This window comes from Oncorhynchus kisutch, linkage group LG1 (genome assembly GCF_002021735.2).
Source record: "Oncorhynchus kisutch isolate 150728-3 linkage group LG1, Okis_V2, whole genome shotgun sequence".
In the NCBI taxonomy this organism is placed as follows: domain Eukaryota; kingdom Metazoa; phylum Chordata; class Actinopteri; order Salmoniformes; family Salmonidae; genus Oncorhynchus; species Oncorhynchus kisutch.
Window position 1 is genome coordinate 25,317,572 of NC_034174.2, and position 26,879 is coordinate 25,344,450.

The 26,879-nt window shown below is 42.4% G+C and overlaps 1 protein-coding gene across 5 annotated transcripts in view; it reads left to right on the top strand.

Annotated features, from left to right (window-relative positions):
- Positions 1-26,879, top strand: part of cadpsa (Ca2+-dependent activator protein for secretion a) — a 160,140-nt gene that overhangs the window by 10,672 nt on the left and 122,589 nt on the right. The window lies entirely within an intron of this gene.

The following is a 26,879-nucleotide window of genomic DNA, read 5'->3' on the forward strand; positions in this document are numbered from 1 at the left end:
GGTTAGATTCTATGGATTCTTCAATTACATTGAGCTGATTTCTGACATGCTGTTCCTTCTTTTTCCGTAGTGTATTTCTGTATTGTTTTAGTGATTCACCATAGTGAAGGCGTAGACTCACGTTTTCCGGGTCTCTATGTTTTTGGCTGGACAGATTTCTCAATTTCTTTCTTAGATTTTTGCATTCTTCATCAAACCATTTGTCATTGTTGTTAATTTTCTTCGGTTTTCTATTTGAGATTTTTAGATTTGATAGGGAAGCTGAGAGGTCAAATATACTGTTAAGATTTTCTACTGCCAAGTTTACACCTTCACTATTACAGTGGAACGTTTTACCCAGGAAATTGTCTAAAAGGGATTGAATTTGTTGTTGCCTAATTTTTGGTAGGTTTCCAAACTGCATTCCTTCCATCTATAGCATTTCTCAATGTTACTCAGTTCCTTTGGCTTTGATGCCTCGTGATTGGGTATTTCTCTGTTTAAGTAGACTGTGATTTTGCTGTGGTCTGATAGGGGTGTCAGTGGGCTGACTGTGAACGCTCTGAGAGACTCTGGGTTGAGGTCAGTGATAAAGTAGTCTACAGTACTACTGCCAAGAGATGAGCTATAGGTGTACCTACCATAGGAGTCCCCTCGAAGCCTACCATTGACTATGTACATACCCAGCGTGCGACAGAGCTGCAGGAGTTGTGACCCGTTTTTGTTGGTTATGTTGTCATAGTTGTGCCTAGGGGGGCATATGTGGGAGGGAATGCTGTCACCTCCAGGCAGGTGTTTGTCCCCCTGTGTGCTGAGGGTGTCAGGTTCTTGTCCGGTTCTGGCATTTAGATTGCCACAGACTAGTACATGTCCCTGGGCCTGGAAATGATTGATTTCCCCCTCCAGGATGGAGAAGCTGTCTTCATTAAAGTATGGGGATTCTAGTGGGCGGATATAGGTAGCACACAGGAGGACATTTTTCTCTGTTAGGATAATTTCCTTTTAAATTTCTAGCCAAATGTAGAATGTTCCTGTTTTGATTAATTTAATGGAGTGAGTTAGGTCTGCTCTGTACCAAATTAGCATACCCCCTGAGTCCCTTCCCTGTTTCACACCTGGTAGTTTGGTGGATGGGACTACCAGCTCTCTGTAACCTAGAGGGCAACCAGTGGGTCCATATCCTCTATACCAGGTTTCTTGCAGGATGGCAATGTCTGTATTACCGATTTCTTTGGTGAAGTCCGGGTTCCTGCTCTTTAGGCCAAAGGCAGATGACCTCAGGCCTTGGATATTCCAGGATGATATAGTGAAGGCTTTTTGTTCCATAGAGTGTCCAATGTTGTTGGTCGTGGTTTGGCCTTATCTCAGGTCATAAATTCCTGGCGGAGACTCTCTCCCCCTGGCCACGCAGGAAGAGACACATAGAGAGAACAAAGGATTTCACAAGGCAAACGCCAAAATCCCCAAAATGGGGATTTGACACAAAATGTCCACTTGTGAGAAGGTGGGAATGGTCAATGGACACTTAAGGGATGTGTATGACAAGTGTGTTTTATTTTCTAAACAGGAAACACATCTTACTTTATCTCTGAAGATGTACATTTCTCAATTATGGGGTTTGCATCTAAATCTTGTAGAAAATGAATGAGTAAAGATGAAACTATTTGTGAAATTATGTAATATGATGTTAAACCTTTAATGTGAAAGATTTGTATTCCCTTTAAAGCTTTAAAAGGAAGTCATTGGCCCGCCCCAGTGAGCACAGACATGATCTGGCATCATGGCACAGCCCTTTTCTACTGTTATGAATAAAACCTGAGGAAATCCTCTTCAGACCAAGGTGGCATAGCAGTTCAGACGTCTTTTGTCCTCGTCTTGTCGTGTCCTGTATATATATATATTTACAACTTTTTCACATACATTTTATTTTTATTTTCCATCAACTCATCTTCAAAACACTCTCCTGCAACCCGCCTCACCAATGTATATTTATAAAAAAGTATTATTTACCTCAGATCTGTAATCCTCCAAGAAGCTAGCCAGAAACTCCAAGAAGCTAGCCTGAAACTAGCCAGAAGCTAATCCAGAAGCTAGTTCAGAAGCTAGTTAGCTCCTTTACTGGCAAATCGTTTTGTGGTCATCAGCTATCCTTTAGCTCGAAAATCTATCGCCAGTTCTGTACGGCGCAGCGCGGCTCGGAACGGAACATACCGGACCAATTTTTCTCTCCATGTCCCTGGACATTCATACCCGGATCTCACAGCTAGCTAGCTGCTATCCGTGTGACCATCGGAGCTAGCAAGCTCCGTCAATCACTCCTGAGTTCCATCAATCACACCTGGGCTGCAGTCACCTATCCGGACCCGTTTTACTGCCTTCGCGGAGCCCCACCGGGCCTTCACAACTGGACTGCCGACGTTATCTACCCGAAGGAGTTATTCGGCCGGCTCCTCCGTCGCGACGTTACCTGAACGCCCATCTGCGGCCTGCTAACCGTTAGCTGTCTTACCGGCTGCTATCTGAATAGACAATCGGACAATTTTTTTATTATTATTTTTTTTAAATTATTTTTTAAATTATTATTATTATATTTTCTTCTTGGGCCTCTATAACTATATCTATTGTTTTTATTTTTGTTGTTGTTGTGTGATTTGGATTAATCCCCTCTACCACACGGAACCCCACTAATCTACTGACGGAACGTAAGGGGTGGCTAACAGACCTCCATCCTATGCTAGCTTGCTACCGATGCCCTGGCTAGCTGTCTAAATCACCAACCAACCTCTCCACTCACCGGACCCTTTTGATCACTCGACTAAGCATGCCTATCCTTAATGTCAATATGTCTTGTCCATTTCTGTTCTGGTTAGTGTTTATTGGCTTATTTCACTGTAGAGCCTCTAGTCCTGCTCACTATACCTTATCCAACCTATTAGTTCCACCACCCACACATGCAATGACATCTCCTGGTTTCAACGATGTTTCTAGAGACAATATCTCTCTCTTCATCACTCAATACCTAGGTTTACCTCCACTGTATTCACATCCTGCCATACATTTGTCTGTACATTATACCTTGATGCTATTTTATCGCCCCCAGAAACCTCCTTTTACTCTATGTTCCAGACGTTCTAGACGACCAATTCTCATAGCTTTTAGCCGTACCCTTATTCTACTCCTCCTATGTTCCTCTGGCGATGTAGAGGTGAATCCAGGCCCTGCAGTGCCTAGCTCCACTCCTATTCCCCAGGCGCTCTCTTTTGACGACTTCTGTAACCGTAATAGCCTTGGTTTCATGCATGTTAACATTAGAAGCCTCCTCCCTAAGTTTGTTCTATTCACTGCTTTAGCACACTCTGCCAACCCGGATGTTCTAGCTGTGTCTGAATCCTGGCTTAGGAAGACCACCAAAAATTCTGAAGTTTTAATTCCAAACTACAACATTTTCAGACAAGATAGAACTGCCAAAGGGGGCGGTGTTGCAATCTACTGCAAAGATAGCCTGCAGAGTTCTGTCCTACTATCCAGGTCTGTACCCAAACAATTTGAACTTCTACTTTTAAAAATCCACCTCTCTAAAAACAAGTCTCTCACCGTTGCCGCCTGCTATAGACCACCCTCTGCCCCCAGCTGTGCTCTGGACACCATATGTGAACTGATTGCCCCCCATCTATCTTCAGAGTTCGTGCTGCTAGGCGACCTAAACTGGAACATGCTTAACACCCCAGCCATCCTACAATCTAAACTTGATGCCCTCAATCTCACACAAATAATCAATGAACCTACCAGGTACCTCCCCAAAACCTTAAACACGGGCACCCTCATAGATATCATCCTAACCAACTTCCCCTCTAAATACACCTCTGCTGTCTTCAACCAAGATCTCAGCGATCACTGCCTCATTGCCTGCATCCGTAATGGGTCAGCGGTCAAACGACCTCCACTCATCACTGTAAAACGCTCCCTGAAACACTTCTGCGAGCAGGCCTTTCTAATCGACCTGGCCGGGGTATCCTGGAAGGATATTGATCTCATCCCGTCAGTAGAGGATGCCTGGATATTTTTTAAAAATGCCTTCCTAACCATCTTAAATAAACATGCCCCATTCAAGAAATTTAGAACCAGGAACAGATATAGCCCTTGGTTCTCCCCAGACCTGACTGCCCTTAACCAACACAAAAACATCCTATGGCGTTCTGCATTAGCATCGAACAGCCCCCGTGATATGCAGCTGTTCAGGGAAGCTAGAAATCATTATACACAGGCAGTTAGAAAAGCCAAGGCTAGCTTTTTCAAGCAGAAATTTGCTTCCTGCAACACTAACTCAAAAAAGTTCTGGGACACTGTAAAGTCCATGGAGAATAAGAACACCTCCTCCCAGCTGCCCACTGCACTGAAGATAGGAAACACTGTCACCACTGATAAATCCACCATAATTGAGAATTTCAATAAGCATTTTTCTACGGCTGGCCATGCTTTCCACCTGGCTACTCCTACCCCGGACAACAGCACTGCACCCCCAACAGCAACTCGCCCAAGCCTTCCCCATTTCTCCTTCTCCCAAATCCATTCAGCTGATGTTCTGAAAGAGCTGCAAAATCTGGACCCCTACAAATCAGCCGGGCTAGACAATCTGGACCCTTTCTTTCTAAAATTATCTGCCGAAATTGTTGCCACCCCTATTACTAGCCTGTTCAACCTCTCTTTCGTGTCGTCTGAGATTCCCAAAGATTGGAAAGCAGCTGCGGTCATCCCCCTCTTCAAAGGGGGGGACACTCTTGACCCAAACTGCTACAGACCTATATCTATCCTACCGTGCCTTTCTAAGGTCTTCGAAAGCCAAGTCAACAAACAGATTACCGACCATTTCGAATCTCACCATACCTTCTCTGCTATGCAATCTGGTTTCAGAGCTGGTCATGGGTGCACCTCAGCCACGCTCAAGGTCCTAAACGATATCTTAACCGCCATCGATAAGAAACATTACTGTGCAGCCGTATTCATTGATCTGGCCAAGGCTTTCGACTCTGTCAATCACCATATCCTCATCGGCAGACTCGACAGCCTTGGTTTCTCAAATGATTGCCTCGCCTGGTTCACCAACTACTTCTCTGATAGAGTTCAGTGTGTCAAGTCGGAGGGTCTGCTGTCCGGACCTCTGGCAGTCTCTATGGGGGTGCCACAGGGTTCAATTCTTGGACCGACTCTCTTCTCTGTATACATCAATGAGGTCGCTCTTGCTGCTGGTGAGTCCCTGATCCACCTCTACGCAGACGACACCATTCTGTATACTTCCGGCCCTTCTTTGGACACTGTGTTAACAACCCTCCAGGCAAGCTTCAATGCCATACAACTCTCCTTCCGTGGCCTCCAATTGCTCTTAAATACAAGTAAAACTAAATGCATGCTCTTCAACCGATCGCTACCTGCACCTACCCGCCTGTCCAACATCACTACTCTGGACGGCTCTGACTTAGAATACGTGGACAACTACAAATACTTAGGTGTCTGGTTAGACTGTAAACTCTCCTTCCAGACCCATATCAAACATCTCCAATCCAAAGTTAAATCTAGAATTGGCTTCCTATTTCGCAACAAAGCATCCTTCACTCATGCTGCCAAACATACCCTTGTAAAACTGACCATCCTACCAATCCTCGACTTTGGCGATGTCATTTACAAAATAGCCTCCAATACCCTACTCAACAAATTGGATGCAGTCTATCACAGTGCAATCCGTTTTATCACCAAAGCCCCATATACTACCCACCATTGCGACCTGTACGCTCTCGTTGGCTGGCCCTCGCTTCATACTCGTCGCCAAACCCACTGGCTCCATGTCATCTACAAGACCCTGCTAGGTAAAGTCCCCCCTTATCTCAGCTCGCTGGTCACCATAGCATCTCCCACCTGTAGCACACGCTCCAGCAGGTATATCTCTCTAGTCACCCCCAAGACCAATTCTTTCTTTGGCCGCCTCTCCTTCCAGTTCTCTGCTGCCAATGACTGGAACGAACTACAAAAATCTCTGAAACTGGAAACACTTATCTCCCTCACTAGCTTTAAGCACCAACTGTCAGAGCAGCTCACAGATTACTGCACCTGTACATAGCCCACCTAAAATTTAGCCCAAACAACTACCTCTTTCCCAACTGTATTTAATTTTTATTTATTTATTTATTTTGCTCCTTTGCACCCCATTATTTTTTTTATTTCTACTTTGCACATTCTTCCATTGCAAAACTACCATTCCAGTATTTTACTTGCTATATTGTATTTACTTTGCCATCATGGCCTTTTTTTGCCTTTACCTCCCTTCTCACCTCATTTGCTCACATTGTATATAGACTTGTTTATACTGCATTATTGACTGTATGTTTGTTTTTACTCCATGTGTAACTCTGTGTCGTTTTATCTGTCGAACTGCTTTGCTTTATCTTGGCCAGGTCGCAATTGTAAATGAGAACTTGTTCTCAACTTGCCTACCTGGTTAAATAAAGGTAAAATAAAAATAAATAAAAAATAAATAAATAAATAAATAAAATAAAGACCACAAAAACCTCAGCGTAAGCTAAGGGTGCAATGGTTGTTGAATTCCTAACCATACCACGTGGAGCAGTGGCTACACGGTGGGAAATGGTTCAACTCTGAGACTATCAATCCCTACAGAATAAGAGCAAATCTTAGATAATAATTACTAGTCTGCAGCTAGAAATTATGTCATACTGGGATGCGAAGACCGACAACCGCCGAAACATCTATTCTAAGAGAACAGTTATCTGAAGTATCCTTTCTAACCACGAAATACTTTGCTATTCAGGTAAACAGAGAGGGAGAGAGACTCAGATGAACTCTCCAACAGAAGGACTGACGATTCCAACAGAGATCACGACGACACATTGGGCATAAATATATATTGATTGCAATTATTCCCGAATGAGTGAGCGTTCATATGCAAATGATTAGCATTTCAATTCATATAATTATCAACTGTGTAGTGATTCCCTTTCTCTTTCCCGACCTTTTCAGTCCACACGCACTTCCCTTTGTCCACCAAGCCGTCATATCTGCTTAGCCCACTAGGGAACCTCCCCTATCATTTCCTTGTAACCATATCTATTGTGTTTGTTTATGCATTTCAGTGATTATTTAGTTAGTTAGTAAATAAATGATTAAGACAATTGATGTATGAATGATTCATAGTAAAGGCTGGGTTTGTGCAGATAACCAACAATTTACGACGTTTGGAATGAGACTAACTTGAGGTAAAGAATAATTCATTAATCAGAAGACTAATTGATCAGATATTAAAATATCTGAAAAGTCATATTAGGAAATTTATAACTATGTAATCTGAAGATTTTCCTTGGTGCCCCGACTTCCTAGTTAATTACATTTACGTGATTAATTTAATCATGTAATAATAATTAGAGAGAATTGATTTGATAAAATAAGTCTTCACTTTACCGACATCGGTATTTGACTGAGTTCAGAGGAAGGCAGCGTGCAAGAAACAAAAGACTGTTAAACAGCAGTATGAGTTCTAGTATCTCTTCACCATCCAAAGTTAGACCAATAAAACTACAGAGACCAGGGCTGAAGGGTGTGTCTTTTTCATTTAGCATTAGCACAGGCGCCACTACATTGACAGCTAACTGTGATGCAAATATGCTCAGCTACTCCCTGTACTGATGGATGGAAAGAGAGGTGCAAGGATGGAAGAGTGATACAGAAGACAGATTTCGTAGTCCTTCTTCAAAATTGGCAATGAAATGTATCCTTTTGGAGAGAAATAATGACTTTTATGGCTTTCTTAGACAGTAGAGTACATGAGAGTTTCAGAAATGTATCAAATCTATACTTGTATTTGACATGAAAATATGAGAATATCTAATTTATGTACATTGTGTACAATACACCAGGCAAATCTGGAACAGAATCTTTGAGTTATGTCATAAAAGGCAGACCTTGCATGTTTTAGTGAGTGAACACACAGTCCAGGGCCATTCTCTTGTGTGATATGGAAAATCAGTGTATGGTTTTGTGTGCGGTGGAAGTGTCACGGGGCTCACGTTCTCTCCTTGCTCTCTAACAGCTTTGTGTTGCAAAACTGGTTCAATAGTTCCCTGCTTAATTTACGATGACATGGTAGAAGCACCTAATGATGCCATGTCAGGTTTCCTACTGTGCAGCCAGTCCGTGAGTACTGTATCCTCGCCAGGGTCTGTACACACATTTAACGCATGCATGTGCGCAGGCACATGAACACAACGCATACGTACAATGCACCCACACATGCTACACACATGCACTACACTTCCTGTCTTGGACACATACACTTATACAGACACATGGTGGTAAGAGTAATCAGTGCAGTCAGTCACTGTGAACACACGAACACAGAGCATGATCAATTATAGCTGTAATGGTGGGTGCCTGTGACACCCACAGAACGGGTATGTCAAGACCAAAGGCGCACGTTATTAGCCTAACCCCCCGCCACGAGCTCAGATGTTGCATACATATAGCTGTGTTTTATTATTCTAAAATGTTACACTATGTGCCGTGCTATTCCATGCTGTATGTTGTTTGTATTCTTGAATGCCAAGGCGTTTCTTGCGTTTCCACACTTCAATGTCTCGCTGTATAGATGGATTACGGTAGTGGAGGTGGCTTGAGCTGTTAATGTAGGCAATCTGTTCCATTTTCACTGTCTCTCATAGTTTGGAGACTCACTCCAACACAGCTATTTTTGGGACATTATCCTTATTCTTACAGTGGGAGCTGAGAGGAAAAATCCCCCATTCCCATAACCAGCACCTGAAGATAGTAGGGCACTATTGTGTTAGACCAAGCCTAATGGCCAAGAGAGAGCTGGGTTGGACCTGGGGGTGAGGCAAAGGCTCACTGGTAATAGACCATAGATTGACGCCCCACTGGCCCAAAGCACTCTGGAGAAAGAGAACTGTGGTCAGAGTGGCGCTGTGGGTATTCTGGTTGCCCGTTCCAATACTACTTACAATGCATCCTTCCTGACTCCCAGTCCCTACCTCAAAGTAATCATTGATTAGGCTGGATTGGTTAAAGCTATGATGTGGAACCGTTGATTTCTCCTATCTCATTAGATCAGTGATCATTTCAAGGAAGGGAAGAAGCTAGAATGATGTTTGCAAGTGCTCCCTCTACAGAGAGCTTGGCTAGAATAAACCAATCTAATGTTCCTAGCCACAACCCAGTCTTTATGATCGTTCGAATCAGCAGCAATTTGCTCTCATTGTGGAAGGGCAATTCCACGATAACGGAATTTGTATTTGTATTTATTATGGATCCCTATTAGCCAAGGCAGCAGCTATATCACATTAAATCAAATTGTATCGGTCACATACACGTGATTAGCAGATGTTATTGCGGGTGTAGCGAAATGCTTGTGCTTCTAGCTCCGACAGTGCAGTAATATCTAACAAATTACACAACATATACCCAATACACACATCTAAGTAGGAATGAATTAAGACTATATACGTATGACTGAGCATTTTATTTATTTATTTTTTTTAATTTTATTTTATTTTAGAGAGGACTGGATTAAGATACAGTAGAATAGTACAGAATACAGTACATCCATGTGAGTTGAGTAATGCAAAATATATTCACTTTATTAGGTGAAAGACATACTGTGGAATATTATAGAAAACAGTACATCCATATGAAATTAGTAATGCCAGATATGTAAACTTTATTAGAGTGACTTGTGTTCCATTCCTTAAAGTGGCCAGTGATTTCTAGTCTATGCCTATAGTCAGCAGCCTCTAATGTGCTAGTGATGGCTGTTTAACAGTCTGATGGCCTTGTGATAGAAGCTGTTTTTCAGTCTCTCTGTCCCAGCTTTGATGCACCTGTACTGACCTCGCCTTCTGGATGATAGCGGGGTGAACAGGCAGTGGCTCAGGTGGTTGTTATCCTTGATGATATTTTTGACCTTCCTGTGACATCAGGTGCTGTAGGTGTCCTGGAGGGCGGGTCATTTGCCCCCGGTAATGCATTGGGCAGACCGCACCATCCTGTGCAGAGCCTTGCGGTTGTGGGAGGTGATACAGCCCGACAGTATGCTCTCAGTTGTGCATCTGTAAAAGTTTGTGAGGGTTTTAGGTGACAAGCCACATTTCAGCCTCCTGTGGTTTAAGAGGCTCTGTTGCGCCTTCTTCACCACACTGTCTGTGTGGGTGGTCTATTTCAGTTTGTCAGTGATGTGTACGCCAAGGAACTTGAAACTTTCCACCTTCTCCACTGCGGTCCCATCGATGTAGATAGGCGAAGGCACCCTCTGCTGTTTCCTGAAGTCCACGATTATCACCTTTGTTTTATTGACGTTGACTGAGCGGTTGTTTTCCAGGCACCACAACCCCAGAGCCCTTACCTCCTCCCTATAGGCTGTCTCGTCATCATTGGTAATTAGCCTCTTGAGTGTAGGGGGCAGTATTTTGATGTTTGGATGAAAAACATACCCAAATGAAACTGCCTATTTCTCAGGCCCAGAATCTAGAATATGCATATATCCATATGTCAGATTAGGATAGAAAACACTCTAAAGTTTCCAAAACTGTCAAAATATTGTCTGTGAGTATAACAGAACTGATATTGCAGGCGAAAACCTGAGGAAAATCCAACCCGGTAATGCTGTTTTTCCTGAAAGTTCCATTGCATGCCGTCACTCCATTTAAAGGGATATCAACCAGATTTTCCTATGGCCTCCACATGGTGTGAACAGTCTTTAGACATAGTTTCAGGCTTTTGTTTGAAAAATTAGCGAGAAAGATCACATCGCGTCATTGGATGGCTTGCTGCCAGCAGCGTTTTGCATGCGCAACAGCTTGGAGCAGAAATTTTCTCTCTCTCTCCTATTGAAGAAGCTACAGTCCAGTTGAAATATTATCGATTATATATTGTAAAAACAACCTGAGGATTGATTATAAAAAACGTTTGACATGTTTCTACGAACTTTACGGATACTATTTGGAATTTTCGTCTGCCCCGTCGTGACCACTCGAGCCTGTTGATTTCTGAACATAACACGCCAACCAAATGGAGATATTTTGGATATAAAAATAATCTTTATGGGACAAAATTAACATTTATTGTGTAACTGGGAGTCTCGTGACACACATCCGAAGATCATCAAAGGTAAGCGATTCATTTTATTGCTTTTCTGACTTTCGTGACCAATCTACTTTGCTGCTAGCTGTTTGTAATGTTTTGTCTGCTGAGAGAGATGTCCTTACATAAACGTTTGGTATGCTTTCGCTGAAAAGCTTTTTTGAAATCTGACACGCCAGGTGGATTAACAACAAGCTAAACTGTGTTTTGCTATATTGCACTTGTGATTTCATGAAAATTAAATATTTTTTGTAATTTACTTTGAATTTGGTGCTCTGCAATTCAGCAGATGTTGACGAAAATGATCCCGCTAACGGGATGGGTGCATCAAGAAGTTAAGCCTACTGCTGTTGTGTCATTTGCAAAGTTGATGATTGAGTTGGCGGCATGCTTGGCCACACAACCATGGGTGAATAGGGAGTACAGGAGGGGCCTGAGCATGCACCCTTGTGGGGCCCCAGTGTTGAGGATCAACGGAGTAGAGGTAAAGTTTCCTACCTTCACCACCTGGGGTCGTCCCGTCAGGAAGTCCATGATGCAGTTGCACAGAGCGGGGTTCAGACCCAGGGCCTCAAGCTTAATGATGAGCTTGGAGGGTAGTATGGTGTTGAATGCTGAGCTATAGGCAATAAACGGCATACTTCCATAGGTATTCCTCTTGTCCAGATGGGATAGGGCAGTGTGCAGAGTGATGGCAATTGAATTGTCTGTGGATCTATTGGGACAGTAAGCAAATTCAAGTGGGTCTAGGGTGGCAGGTAAGGTAGAGGTGATATGATCCTTGACTAATCTCTCAAAGCACTTCATGATGACTAAGGGGAGTGCTACGGGGCGATAGTCATTAAGTTCAGTTACCTTTGCCCTCTTGGGTACAGGAACAATGGTGGCCATCTTGAAGCATGTTGGGACAGCAGACTGGGTTAGGGAGAGATTGAATATGCCCGTAAATACACCAGCCAACTGGTCTTCGCATGCTCTTAGGACGCAGCTAGGGATGCTGTCTGGGCATTACATTTCACAACAGAGTTCACAACACATTAAGTGTGTACCTCAAGCCTCTACTCTTCTACCACATATCTACAACACAAAATCCAACTGTACCTGTGTTTATAGTGCATACGTTATTGTGTGTGCGTGTGTCTGTGCATGTGTGTGTCCCCCTTCACAGTCCCCACTGTTCCATAAGGTGTATTTTTATCCGTTTAAATCTGATTTTACTGCTTGTATGAGTTATTTGATGTGGAATAGATCTCCATGTAGTCATGGCTCTATGTAGTACTGTGCGGCCCTCAATAGTGTGTTCTGGACTGTGAAGAGACCTCTGGTGGCATGTCTTGTGGGGTATGCATGTCTGAGCTGTGTGCGAGTAGTTTAAACTTCTTAAGGTATAGGGGGCAGCATTTTCACTTTTGAATAAATAGCGTGCCCAATTTCAACTTCCTGCTACTCATGCCAAGAATATCAGATATGCATATTATTAGTATATTTGGATAGAAAACACTCTGAATTTTCTAAAACTGTTTGAATCATGTCTGTGAGTATAACAGAACATATGTAGCAGGCAAAACCCTGAGGACTAACCGTTCAGATTTTTTTTTAGGTCTCTGTCTGTTCAGTGAGTTCTCATTGGGAAACGATATTCCTTAGGAACTTGTTTTCAGTTCCTACCGCTTCCACTGGATGTCACCAGTCTTTGGAATTTGGTTGAGGTTATTCATTTGTGCAATGAAGAAGTACGGCCATCTAGGAACTGCGTAACACTGTTGAGAGTTGCGCAAAACTTAAAAGTAGCTTGGTTTGTTGTCTTCCTGTATTGAACACAGATAGACCCGTCTTCAATTTGATCGATTATTAATGTTTAAAAATACCTAAAGTTGTATTACAAAAGTAGTTTGAAATGTTTTGGCAAAGTTTACAGGCAACTTTTGAAATATTTTGTAGTGACGTTGCGCAATTTGGAAGCTGTTTTTTTTCTGGATCAAATGCGCCAAATAAATGGACATTTTGGATACACTGTATATGGACGGAATTAATCGAACAAAAGAACCAATTGTGATGTTTATGGGACATATTGGAGTGCCAACAAAAGAAGCTTGTCAAAGGTAAGGCATGTTTTATATTTTATTTCTGCGTTTTGTGTAGCGCCTGCAGGGTTGAAATATGCTACCCTCTTTGTTTACTGTTGTGCTATCATCAGATAATAGCTTCTTATGTTTTCACCAAAAAGCCTTTTTAAAATCTGACATGTTGGCTGGATTCACAACGAGTGTAGCTTTAATTTAGTATCTTACATGTGTGATTTAATGAAAGTTAGATTTTTATATCATTTTATTTGAATTTGCCGCGCTGCATTTTCCCTGGCTTTTGGCCATAAGAAGTTTTAAACAGACTACTCGGTGCATTCAATATGTCAATACTTCTTACAAATACAACTATTGATGAAGTCAATCTCTCCTCTATATTTAAGGTTCAAGCAATGCTGCCCTGTTCTTGGCTAATTGTAATTTTCCTAAATCCCTCTTTGTGGCAGTATCCAGGTGCGACAAAACTAGAGCCTGTAGGACCTGCCTTAAGGATAGTGTTGTTAAGAAGGCAGGCAGAGCAGCACTTTTTTTGGACAGACCTCTCTCCATCTTGGCTACTGTTGTATTAGTACAGTATGTTTTGACCATGACAGTTTACAATCCAGGGTTACTCCAAGCAGTTTAGTCTTCTCAACTTGCAAAATTTCCACATTATTCATTACAATATTTAGTTGAGATTCAGGGTTTAGTGAATGATTTGTCGCAAATACAATGCTTTTAGTTTTTTTTTTAAATGTAGTACTAACTTATTTATTGCCACCCATTCTGAAACTGACTGCAGCTCTTTAAAGTGCTGCAGTGATTTCAATTGCTGTGGTAGCTCACATGTATAGTGTTGAGTAATCAGCAAACATAGACACACAGGCTTTACTCATTAGTAAAGATTGAAAAAGGTAAGGGGCCTAGATCACTGCCCTGGGGAATGCCTGACTCTACCTGGATTATGTTGGAGAGGCTTTCATTGAAGAACACCCTCCGTGTTCTGTTAGACAGGTAACGCTCTATCCACAATGTTGCAGGGGATGTAAAGCCATAACACATACGTTTTTCCAGCAGCAGATTATGATCGATAATGTCAAAAGCTGAACTGAATTCTAAAAATGCAGCTCCCACAATCTTTTTATGAATTTTTCTCAGCCAATCATCAGTCATTTGTGTAAGTGCTGTTCAAGTTGAAAGCCCATCCATACAAGCGTACTGAAAATCTGTTGTTCATTTGTTTACTGTGAAATAGCATTGTATCCAGTCAAACAATGTCTTTCCAAAAGTTTACTAAGGGTTGGTAACAGACTGACTGGTCAGCTGTTTGAGCTCTTCTTGGGTAGTGGAATGACTTTGGCTTCCCTCCAGGCCTGAGGGCACACACTTTCCTGTAGGCTTAGATTGAAGATATGGCAAATAGGAGTGGCAATATCGTGTACTATCATCCTCAGGTGGCTTGTCGTTGTTGCTAGACAACAATATATATTTTTATGGAATTCAAAACTACAACAGTCTTTTATCATTTGGTCAGTTATGCATGGATGTATATACATTCAGAATGTGTTGTTGGCATGTCATGCCTAAATTTGCCAATATTGCCAATTATAGAGCCGAGTTAACCATTTTGCCAAAAATGCAATTTAAGGTACTCCAAAACTTTTATCTATCTTTCTTTATATAATTGATCTTTGTTTCATAGTGCAGTTAGATACATATTGTATGACCTCTTATACACTACAGCCTTTGGAACTTTTCCTAGATATGGCTACTTCAGTCGTGGCCAAAAGTTTTGAGAATGACACAAATATTACATTTCACAAAGTCTGCTGCCTCAGTTTCTTTAGATATTTTTTGTCAGATGTTAACTATGGAATACTGAAGTGTAATTACAAGCATTTCATAAGTGTCAAATGCTTTTCTTGACAATTACATGAAGTTGATGCAAAAAGTCAATATTTGCAGTGTTGACCCTTCTTTTTCAAGACCTCTGCAATCCGCCCTGGCATGCTGTCAATTAACTTCTGGGCCACATCCTGACTGATGGCAGCCCATTCTTGCATAATCAATGCTTGGAATTTGTCAAAATGTGTGGGTTTTTGTTTGTCCACCCGCATCTTGATGATTGACCAAAGTTCTCAATGGGATTAAGGTCTATCAATGTTTTGTTCCCAGATCCACTTAGTTGTAAATTTTGCCTTATGCCAAGGTGCTCCATCATGCTGTAAAAGGCATTGTTTGTCACCAAACTGTTCCTGGATGGTTGGGAGAAGTTACTCTCAGAGGATGTGTTGGTACCATTCTTTATTCATGGCTGTGTTCTTAGGCAAAATTGTGAAAGAAGAAACCCCACACATGAATGGTCTCAGGATGCTTTACTGTTGGCATGACACAGAACAGATGGTAGCGCTCACCTTGTCTTCTCCAGAAAAGCTTTTTTCCGGATGCCCCAAACAATAGGAAAAGGGATTCATCAGAGAAAATGACTTCACCCCAGTCCTCATCAGTCCAATCCCTGTACCTTTTGCAGAATATTAGTCTGTCCCTGATGTTTTTCCTGGAGAGAAGTGGCTTCTTTGCTGCCCTTCTTGACACCAGGCCATCCTCCAAAAGTCTTCGACCTCACTGTGAGTGCAGATGCACTCACACCTGCCTGCTGCCATTCCTGAGCAAGCTCTGTGCTGGTGGTGCCCCGATCCCTCAGCTGAATCAACTTTAGGAGACGGTCCTGACGCTTGCTGGACTTTCTTGGGTGCCCTGAAGCCTTCTTCACACAATTGAACTGCTCTCCTTGAAGTTCTTGATGATTTGATAAATGGTTGACATCCGATGGATTTGGATACTTCTATAGAGCAGATATCTGCAGCATTAGTAAAGAAAGATGTGATCAATGCATGTGGATGATTTCATTCCTGTGCTGTTTGTAAATTACTTGATAGGTTGACTGATAACCTGAATGGCAACACCTTGACTCAGATTTTTCACTTTAAAATATATGCCAAACAAAAACAATTGATTTCAAAGTTTAACAACCATTTACTTGTATGCACAAGGACTACTTTGAGAAATGTACACAAAAAAAGTCACAAACACATTTACTGCAAAGTTTGGTAAAATAATTATGGTCAAATCTCCCTCAGTTTTTATGCAACCACTTTTTCAAAAACTGTACAGTATCTGATCCAAATGAAGATTCAACGATGTCTACAGTGTCAGCTATGACATTGCATCTTGAGTTTGAAAAAAATATTTTGAATATTGAACTACAGTAGGTGAAGTGGATTTACATCTGGTAACGGAGTTATGGTAACAGAATTACATCATGGGTCCCTAATCTGTACTATACAGAAATGCATCATTATGGATATGAATATCATTCACTTCATGGTGATGTATCCTGAATAGGTACACAAAGGAAGAAATATGCAATCTTTTGCACATTTGGGTATTATTCTACAGACTACCTATTATTGTAAAGAGCTCCGCCCCCAAACAAATCCACATTTGGTTTGTCCGAACCAGACCAAATCTGAAACGATCATAGATGCCTATATTTCACAAGTTTGGACAGTACAATACAGTACTCTACTTTACTGTACTCTACTTTTCTTTACTGGACTGTACACTACTGTACTGAACTCTACTGTGCTTTGCAAACTTGTGAAACATAGATGTCTATGATTGGTTCAGATTTTGTCTGGCCAGGGCGGACTGACCAAAATTCAGCTACTTTTCAACGTCCGATGTCGGTCGGTGCTCAGTGGGTTAGGATGCTTGTTAATAAAGTAAATGGAAAGAGGTTTAGAGATAGGTGTCAATAAGAGCAGGGAAGAGAGAGCAGGAGAGAGACAGACAGACACACACACACACACACACAGGTTTTCCAGACTGTTTTCACACTCTTGCTTTGACCACCAGATGAGAGAAAAAAAATGATCAGCTGAACATAACAGTACGCCAGTGGAAGGGAGGACAGTAGCAGGTGATCCAACTGTGGTTTGTGACTGCTATGATTTCCCATTGAAGCCAATTCAATTGCAATAATTCCGTTACAGCTTTTTCTGTAATTCTGTTACCGATTTGGTAACAGTTATGAGTTTTAATCACTTATTCATTCATAAACAATCTTGATATTAGTAAACACATTAACTAATTGGTAGGTCTACCTTTACTTGTTAAATCTGTGAACTTTAATTATCCTCCCTCACGAGGGAGAGAAATTATAAAATATCTGAAAGATATGTTTTTGTGTTTTTGGTAACTGGGTTACAAGGCACAAGGAAAGGTTTCTTAAATTTACAGAAGGCAAATCATTTCTCAGACTAAATGTAAGTATTGATATTAGTTGGCAGGGTCTTTACTTCAACATTAATGTGTTTTGATGTATTTCTAATACCCTTTTAATACTTTTTCTGTTAGATGTTTTCTAAGACCCCTTTTCCATCTGTTTGACCAAAATCAAAGCCTTTGCTTATTCCTAATGCCTTAATTTCTCAAACATATAGTCGTAGCTTTCATTTGACACCCAATTTGACATACTTCTGTAGACTTCACATGTTGGTGCCCATTGGTCCTTTCAGATGGAAATGCCCGAAAGCATTGCCCTACAGCAGTGGCACTGGCAAGTGACTTGCATGTTAGCTCAAGACCTATAATATCTGCAATTCAAAACTCTTTCTTCAGCAATCATTTTATTTCAGAGATGTGGTTGAATACCCCCCTGCACATATTTTGTACAGTAGCTTGTTGGTCTGTCTTTTCTTTTTTAGTTTCTTTGTCAAAAACAAACATTTGTGACAAAGGTATCTTAAAAATAAAAAATAAACTTCCTTGCAAAAAGGCACGTAAATGAGAGTGGGGGAGGAGACATGTCTGTGTGTAAACGAGAGTGGGGGAGGAGACATGTCTGTGTTTAAACGAGAGTGGGGGAGGAGACATGTCTGTGTGTAAACGAGAGTGGGGGAGGAGACATGTTTGTGTGTAAATGAGAGTGGGGGAGGAGACATGTCTGTGTGTAAACGAGAGTGGGGGAGGAGACATGTCTGTGTGTAAACGAGAGTGGGGGAGGAGACATGTCTGTGTGTAAACGAGAGTGGGGGAGGAGACATGTCTGTGTGTAAATGAGAGTGGGGGAGGAGACATGTCTGTGTGTAAACGAGAGTGGGGGAGGAGACATGTCTGTGTGTAAACGAGAGTGGGGGAGGAGACATGTCTGTGTGTAAACGAGAGTGGGGGAGGAGACATGTCTGTGTGTAAATGAGAGTGGGGGAGGAGATGTCTGTGTGTAAACGAGAGTGGGGAAGGAGACATGTCTGTGTGTAAACGAGAGTGGGAGAGGAGACATGTCTGTGTGTAAACGATAGTGGGGGAGGAGGCATGTCTGTGTGTAAACGAGAGTGGGGGAGGAGACATGTCTGTGTGTAAACGAGAGTGGGGGAGGAGACATGTCTGTGTGTAAACGAGAGTGGGGGAGGAGACATGTCTGTGTGTAAACGAGAGTGGGGGAGGAGACATGTCTGTGTGTAAACGAGAGTGGGGGAGGAGACATGTCTGTGTGTAAACGAGAGTGGGGGAGGAGACATGTCTGTGTGTAAACGAGAGTGGGGGAGGAGACATGTCTGTGTGTAAACGAGAGTGGGGGAGGAGATGTCTGTGTGTAAACGAGAGTGGGGAAGGAGACATGTCTGTGTGTAAACGAGAGTGGGGGAGGAGACATGTCTGTGTGTAAACGAGAGTGGGGGAGGAGACATGTCTGTGTGTAAACGAGAGTGGGGGAGGAGACATGTCTGTGTGTAAACGAGAGTGGGGGAGGAGACATGTCTGTGTGTAAACGAGAGTGGGGGAGGAGGCATGTCTGTGTGTAAACGAGAGTGGGGGAGGAGACATGTCTGTGTGTAAACGAGAGTGGGGGAGGAGACATGTCTGTGTGTAAACGAGAGTGGGGGAGGAGACATGTCTGTGTGTCTTCCCTTCTTTTGTGCTTGTGTAAGTGCATGTCCGTTAAAGCAACACAATGCCATGTTGCAGCTGAGCCTTCACGTTCACCCACGTGCGTGCGTGTGTGTGTGTGTGTGTGTGTGTGTGTGTGTGTGTGTGTGTGTGTGTGTGTGTGTGTGTGTGTGTGTGTGTGTGTGTGTGTGTGTGTGTGTGTGTGTGTGTGTGTGTGCGTGTGTGTGTGTGTGTGTGTGTTTGTGTGTTTTAGCAGGTGCACAGATGAGCACGTTAGCTCTCCTGTGTGGGCTGTCAGTAATCTCAGATTACACAATCCATTTGATGTGTTACGCCCATTATGTAACTGCCAGGGAAAGCCCATCTTTGTGCCATGAGGGTGTGATCTGTGTTTACGTACGTTAGAGTGGTGTATTTGTGTGAGTGACGTGTTTGTGAGAGAGATGGAGAGAGATAGACGGAGGAGGGAAGGGGAGAGAGATCGCCTGCCCTCCTTCTGGTGCCACCTCTCTTCTCTGTTTTCCTGACCAATATGCTAAGTAGTCACACATTAAAGACATCCCTTTGGAAGCTGAATGGTGATTGCTTTTCACGTGATGGTGATTAGGGAGATATATTTCTTGACTTGTGATGGCAGACCACCTTGTGAATGATCCAGAGCTATTTCAGACCTCATCAACTGCCAAAACACTAACGTGAGGGAGGGAGGGAGGGAGGGAGGAAGGAAGGGAGGAAGGGAAGGGAAGGAGAGAGAGAGAGAGGGAGGGAGAGGGAGGGAGAGAGGGAGAGAGAGATATTTACAATATTCACATTAACGAATTGGACACTATTCTAGAAAAATCTTCAGCCCCTAGTGTTAGTCTCCACAATTCAGAAGTTAAATGCCCACTCTTCGCAGATGACCTATGCCTGCTGTCACCCACAGCACATGGCCTACAGCAGAGGCTGGACCTGCTAGAGCAGTACTGCCAGACCTGGGCCCTGGCAGTAAACTCTAAAAAGACTCAAATAATGATTTTCCAGAGAAGATCCAGATCTCAGGGAATTAGACCAAAGTTATCAATTGGTACAAAATATATAGAATGCTGTACACACTACAATTACTTAGGTTTAAAAATAAGCTCAACTAGGCACCTTAATGAGGCAGTGAATGAGCTGAGAGAGAAAGCATGCAGGGCATTCTACGCCATTAAAAAGCTAATTGAAATTGAAATACCTATTAAAATTTGGCTAAAACTAATTGAATATGTCATTGAACCAATTGCACTTTATTGCAGCGAGGTGTGGGGTCCACTTGCAAAACAAGATTTCATCAAATGGGACAAACACCCCATTGAAACCCTGCATGCAGAGTTCTGTAAGATTCTCCTACAAGTCTAGAGGTAAACTACAAACAATGCATGCAGGGCAGAATTAGGGCAATATCCACTAATAATAAAAACTCAAAAAAGAGCAATTAAGTTTTGGAAACATCTAAAATACAGTGACCCCCTCTCATATCATTACCAAGCCCTGCAATGCCAAGAGCTGAGCAAAGAAAAGAGTCCCCTCATCCAGCTGGTCCTGGGGCTGAGTTCACAAACCTGTTCTACTAACAATTCCATACAATTCATCCATTGTACAGTATACAGCCTACAATGCACTGTACTACAGTATCCATTCTCAGACTTTCTCCTTCCCACCTTCAACAACCTGTTTGCTCTCTGAACTGGCTTATATTGGTTGTGTCGCATCATTTGAAACAGGTTAAATCAGTTTTGAGTGGTTGTGTTCAATCAATGACATATGTTCTCTATTTGTATTTGATTGTTGCCACTTGTGTTTACCAGTATGGATGACATGTGCATTAGAGTGCAGAATGTGTTTTGAGAATGAGAATGTGTTTAGAGTTTTGCTGAAAAGTATAAGTGAGATCTGCAAATTGTGTTTTATCATGTGAAATGGTTTAAGGCATTAAACCAACAGACTGCATAATTAGCTAAATGAGTCCAGGCAACTGAGAACTTTGTTCAGCCAATGGGTTTTAGTGTTTTAGCAATTGAGAAAAACTGTAACAGTACTGACTGCTCAATAGATTTTGACTGATTGCAGGTTCATATCAAGAAAGAACAAGAATTACAGTATCACAGAGACAAAGGACAAGTTTGTGAGATGCAGGGTACAGTACTGTAAAAATAGGGGTACAAGGTGCAGGAAGAACAAAAACCTAAATTGCAAAGAGCAAAGCAGAGTAGTAATTTCTGATCAATTTTGAGCTACTATGAATGAAAATGTTTTCGTTCATCAAAAGACAATGGCGGAAAAATATGAATATTTTTTTAGATAAAAAATGTACTTCTCCCTGAGAATTGTATATTTTGAACAATGTGTTTTCTATTTTTCAGTCTATTGTTAACTGACTGCTTGAGAGTGTATATCATTTTGATCACTTTGTTTTTGATTTGAGAGGAGTGTTTGAGGCGAATGTTTCATTTTGCAATAGGAGTCGGAGGTTATGTAAATAGTGCTTGAAGATGAGGTTTTGTGTTTAATGTTTTCAGGAAATGGAGCAAGGTTTCAGAAATTGTGTTTTAGCAATTGAGAAAAACTATATCAGCAGAGGTTCAGTTTCCTGGAGGACCAGGGATCTTTGTGATGTCTCCACCCCCACACAGAGCTCTCACTCACTTACGAGATACAAGGCACGTGCCAGGCACAGGCATACAAACCACGAACACAAACATAATGAATGAAACAAACAAACACACACACACGTGGTGTGTGAACATGCACACTGGAAAAAGGCATGACTTAATCTGCATTGAAGTACAGTATGTGCAACATACAGTTCATGTTTGTACAGAACATCCATAACACAGTCTCCTACTATACACACAATGTATTGCTCCTTGACCCTGTAAAGAGCATGCATTTTCAGGAATATTGTTTGTGGCCAGCTGGCTCAGTAAAACAATCATTCGAGGGAATATTCCATCCTGTGCCAGAGATGATTAGATTCATGCCATTAAAGTGAGGCATTACATAAACCCTCAGCCTGATGTTTGCTAGCTTGGGGGCTTAGGGCTGGTGCTGCGCCATGAATTAAGTGGAGTGGACACAGTAAAACACAGGAGAGGACTTGAGTCAATGAGTAGAATAGAGACCAAGTTACCTTGTTGAACCACAGGGGTCTATCTGTAAGTGAAACACAGTCTGAGCTGCTTGAGCTGGGAAAACATGACTAAATTACTTTAAAATATATATTTTAATGTAAAAGATTTCTAGAATTATGACTTTGCTGTTATTCTAATGGAAGGACACAGAGTAAAATGTCATAGCAACATGATCTCATACACATACATTATGCTGTACCAAAGTGATTGGAATAAGGAGTGTTCTCCTCCTGGTCCTCCAATGTTTGGAGTGTGCCTGTTTGCTTTGTGTCTGTTCATCACTAAAACGCTGGCAGAAAAGGCAAGTGTAACTACTGACTCAGTGTGCCAAACCCCAGTCAGAACACTGACCTTCTCCTTAGTAATTCCCTGGTATTACTGTATTAGTGTGTTGGTGTCTGTAGTTTCTGGAGTGCTGCCATTCAATGTTTATTGAATTGTTTTATTTCTGCCTTTTCTATTCCAGACATTCTGAAATTCACTAAAGCATCCCATGTATGTAACTTTAGTCTTTCACTTTTCAATTATTTCTGTCTCTGTCCTAGGATGAGGATATCATATTACACAGACACACACATTTATGTACGTACTCTATCCACAATATCTCTATCATTCTATTTTATTTTGCATCTGGGATGTAAAAAGCAATCAATCCTAACATTGTCAAAGTGCCCATCTTAATAAACATATTATAAATAATTACACGCAGGCATGTGCCTTCTTTCTTGTACAGACATAGCAGTTCATTTAATTTAAGGACAGACTCAAAGTAATAAAGATGCAATAGAAAAGGGAGCTAGTGAACATGGCACAGGTGCAAGCGCTTAGTAAATCTAGGCCCATGTTTGATGGACTCTAATGTAAACAAATACAATTCAATGCTTCGTTAGGCACATAAGAGTCCTGTGGGAATTCATTCTGAAAAGGACAGTACTGTATGGAAACTGTATACACAGACCATTATAGCGTCTAGTCTCACCCGGCCTTGGTACGAGTGAGTAAGTGAGATTTCTCTGAGAGTAGACAATGACATGGTATCTCTATACACTTGAACAGGGAGTGTCATAATTGCCTATGTTCCAAATACACTGACAATTCCCATAGTAAACCCAGATCTGAAAGCACTAGATAGGTGAAGGCCATATGGAGAAAATACTTGCTCCCAGATTCTGCCAAATCCAGTCCTCTCAAATCTGTGGGATTTGGAGTCGGGAGTCGAGGACAGGAATTTATTAAAGTGTGTTTGAACATACTGTGGCAACTATCTCACGTCATTTCCTAAAGCCGCATGCACATCTGCCCCTCCCCACGCCAGCTACCCTATCCCTCTACCCCAACCCCCAGCCCTGGCAGTACAGATTTCCCCTGATTCCTGTCAATGGATTGGACTATTCCCATGAGGATCGGTACAGATTCTTTTTTTGAAAATGTGTGCACTCACTACTGTAAGTTGCTCTGGATAAGAGCGTCTGCTAAATGACAAAAAAAAGTGGCTTGACTACAGACTCTACACTTAGAAGCAGTCATGTTCATTCTGTGGATGTGTTTCTTCCTTTTCCTTCATTGTAATGTGGAAGTAATAAATCCCTGGTGGGCATATTGTTTACTGACTCACACCATGTTTACACATAGGCATGCGGGGCGGTGCTTTTTTGGGGTATAGATGTGGAACATGTTTATTGTATTGTCAGTGTGTAAGCGTTGCTGTCTGGTGTACAGAGTTGTGCCTTTTTTTGGAACCTATGACTCCCTGGAAAACAGTGGCAATTGTGTGTATTTGGAACATTCTGACACTGAGCAATTCTGATGCTCCCTGTTCAAGTATATAGAGATACCATGTCATTGTCTACTCTCAGAAAAATCTCACTTACTCACTCGTACCAAGGCCGGGTGAGACTAGACGCTATAATGGTCTGTATATACAGTTCCCATACAGTACTGGCTAAATAAATAAATAGAAAGATGCTTGGCCTCCTAGAAGGTAGGCTGGCCTCCCAGAAGGTAGGCTGACCTCCCAGAAGGTAGGCTGACCTCCCAGAAGGTAGGCTGACCTCCCAGAAGGTAGGCTGACCTCCAACTGCTGTCCTTGGTGTGCTGACAGCAAAGCTAGAGTGGATGAAGCAGTTAGAGGAACAGAGAGTGTTCCAGGATGGATGACTTGAAGTATTGTGAAGGTCACATCTATGAGAGGCTGTGGTACTGTAGTTCACCCCAGACACGATGTCCACTCCATCTGCTCCACTGCTGATTAATCACATGGGTCTGATTGTGGTAGGCATCTGGAGGTGAGAGGTTTGGCTGGCGTTCAGTCTTCATAAAATCCTGTGGCCCAGCTGGTCTGCTGAGACATCCCTCTCAGCCAAACATGGGTTATTTATCAGTACTTGGCAGAGAGGTGAATGGGGCTGGGTAGAGTGAAGATCCACAGCTGATGATGGTTGAATTTCTCTATATATTGTAGAAAAGCCAGGTGTCTCCCAGGATAAATAGACCTCTTCCACATTCATGGAGGAGACTCTCTCCATGCAGACACCTTTGTAGATTGTGTTGTGGTTCTTGGTGGCCGTTTGTTTGTTTGCTTTGGCACCTTTCAACACCCTGCATTATCACATTCATGCATGCAAAACACTCCCTTACACTACTGATTACTGCTTACACACACCATTGTATATTTTCCTTAGTTGCTTTAGTTAATAAATATATATTTTGTTACTCCTTATCTCCACGTTGTCTCCCTTTGTTACGGGCTTTGAGCCGGTTCGTGACAGGTTGATAAGGACCCTGATATTCTTTTCGTTGGAGTTTGTAGCTGTTGGTCTTTTGTGCCATGTTCCTGAATGTTTACGTGACTGACCATTGTTTTGGGTTGTCATGTTCTATCTTTCCTGTCTGTTCCCTCCTGGTCTTGTTCTTCTTTCCTCTTAAATATTGCTTCCTATGCACAAAGGTTGCTGAGGTCTGGGGAGGAGGAGGTTGGTTGGTGCAGCTGGAGGTGTGAACACATAACCCCTCGTCAATTTGGGACGCAGGAGGCTGTCAATTTGGGACGCAGGAGGCTGTCAATTTGGGACGCAGGAGGCTGTCAATTTGGGACGCAGGAGGCTGTGTCAATTTGGGACGCAGGAGGCTGTGTCAATTTGGGACGCAGGAGGCTGTGTCAATTTGGGACGCAGGAGGCTGTGTCAATTTGGGACGCAGGAGGCTGTGTGACTACTTATGACTATGGGACGCAGGAGGCTGTCGTTGTTCCGGGGCCCTTGTTGGTCCCCGGTTTTATGGGGGGGAATGTGACGACCCTCCCACTCTGTCTGCCGTATTCTGTCTTTGTTCTTGTTTCCTTATTAGGATGCCGGTGGGCGGAGTTGGGAGGGTCGTCAGCTTTATGGGAAACACCTGGGCCAGGTGTCTCCCAGGATAAATAGACCTCTTCCACATTCATGGAGGAGACTCTCTCCATGCAGACACCTTTGTAGATTGTGTTGGGGTTCTTGGTGGCCTTTTGTTTGTTTGCTTTGGTACCGTTCAACACCCTGCATTATCACATTCATGCATGCAAAACACTCGCATACACTACTGATTACTGATTACACACACCATTGTATATTTTCCTTAGTTACTTTAGTTAATAAATTTATATTTTGTTACTCCTTATCTCCACGTTGTCTCCCTTTGTTACGGGCTTTGAGCCGGTTCGTGACAGGTTGATAAGGATAAATGTCACTTCCATAGCTATAATCTGTGCTATAATCATTTCCCTGACCACTGATAATATCAGGGTTTCAGCTTAGTCCTCGACAGAGAGGCTGGTAATGGAAAGGTCATGTTGAACTCTGAACCTTGACCCTATTCAGGGTAATTACTACAGGGCTTTGTGGAGTTGTCTGTGACATGGTGACCACGGTAACAGTAACTTGGGGCAGCGGTGGGATGGGAAAGATGGGGAGGATGACATGGGGTGGGTTGGTAGACGTGTCTTTAGACATTAGTGTTTCACTTCTCTCAGATATCAAAAGCTGAAAAACAATGTGTAAAGGAGAGAGACCACATGAAGGGAGCATTGATAATACATTTGAATTAAGAACAGTATCATGTTCCTTGGCAAAATGATGGCAGAATGGTTGGCTACCCTCCCCTCAACATGTTGTGAGTGTGTGATAAAGACTTTGATAAATTACTGATTTGATGGACCAGTGTGTTATTGTAAAACAAGTGCTTCCATTTATCAGACGCCATTGGGTTATAGTCACTAGCCTACATCAGAGATAGGACCTTGGTCTGCACTCTGCATAAAAGTTTCATTATGACTATACTGACTCGTGTCATCTCGTCTCTGTCACATCACAGCCCAATTCTGGTCTTTTCCACTGATTGGTCTTTTGAATCAGATCAGCTCTTTTGCCAATAATTGGGCAAAGATCAGAATAGGACTGCCTGTGTAAATGCAGCCTTTCTCTATCCTCCCAGTTAGACCTGCTCTCTTATCTATCTGCTCCTACCAGCCTGTGTATTTTGCTCGGGAAGGTCAATATACATTTACACAAGTGGCCAGTGCAGAATTACTGTGGCAACATCAGCCCAAACT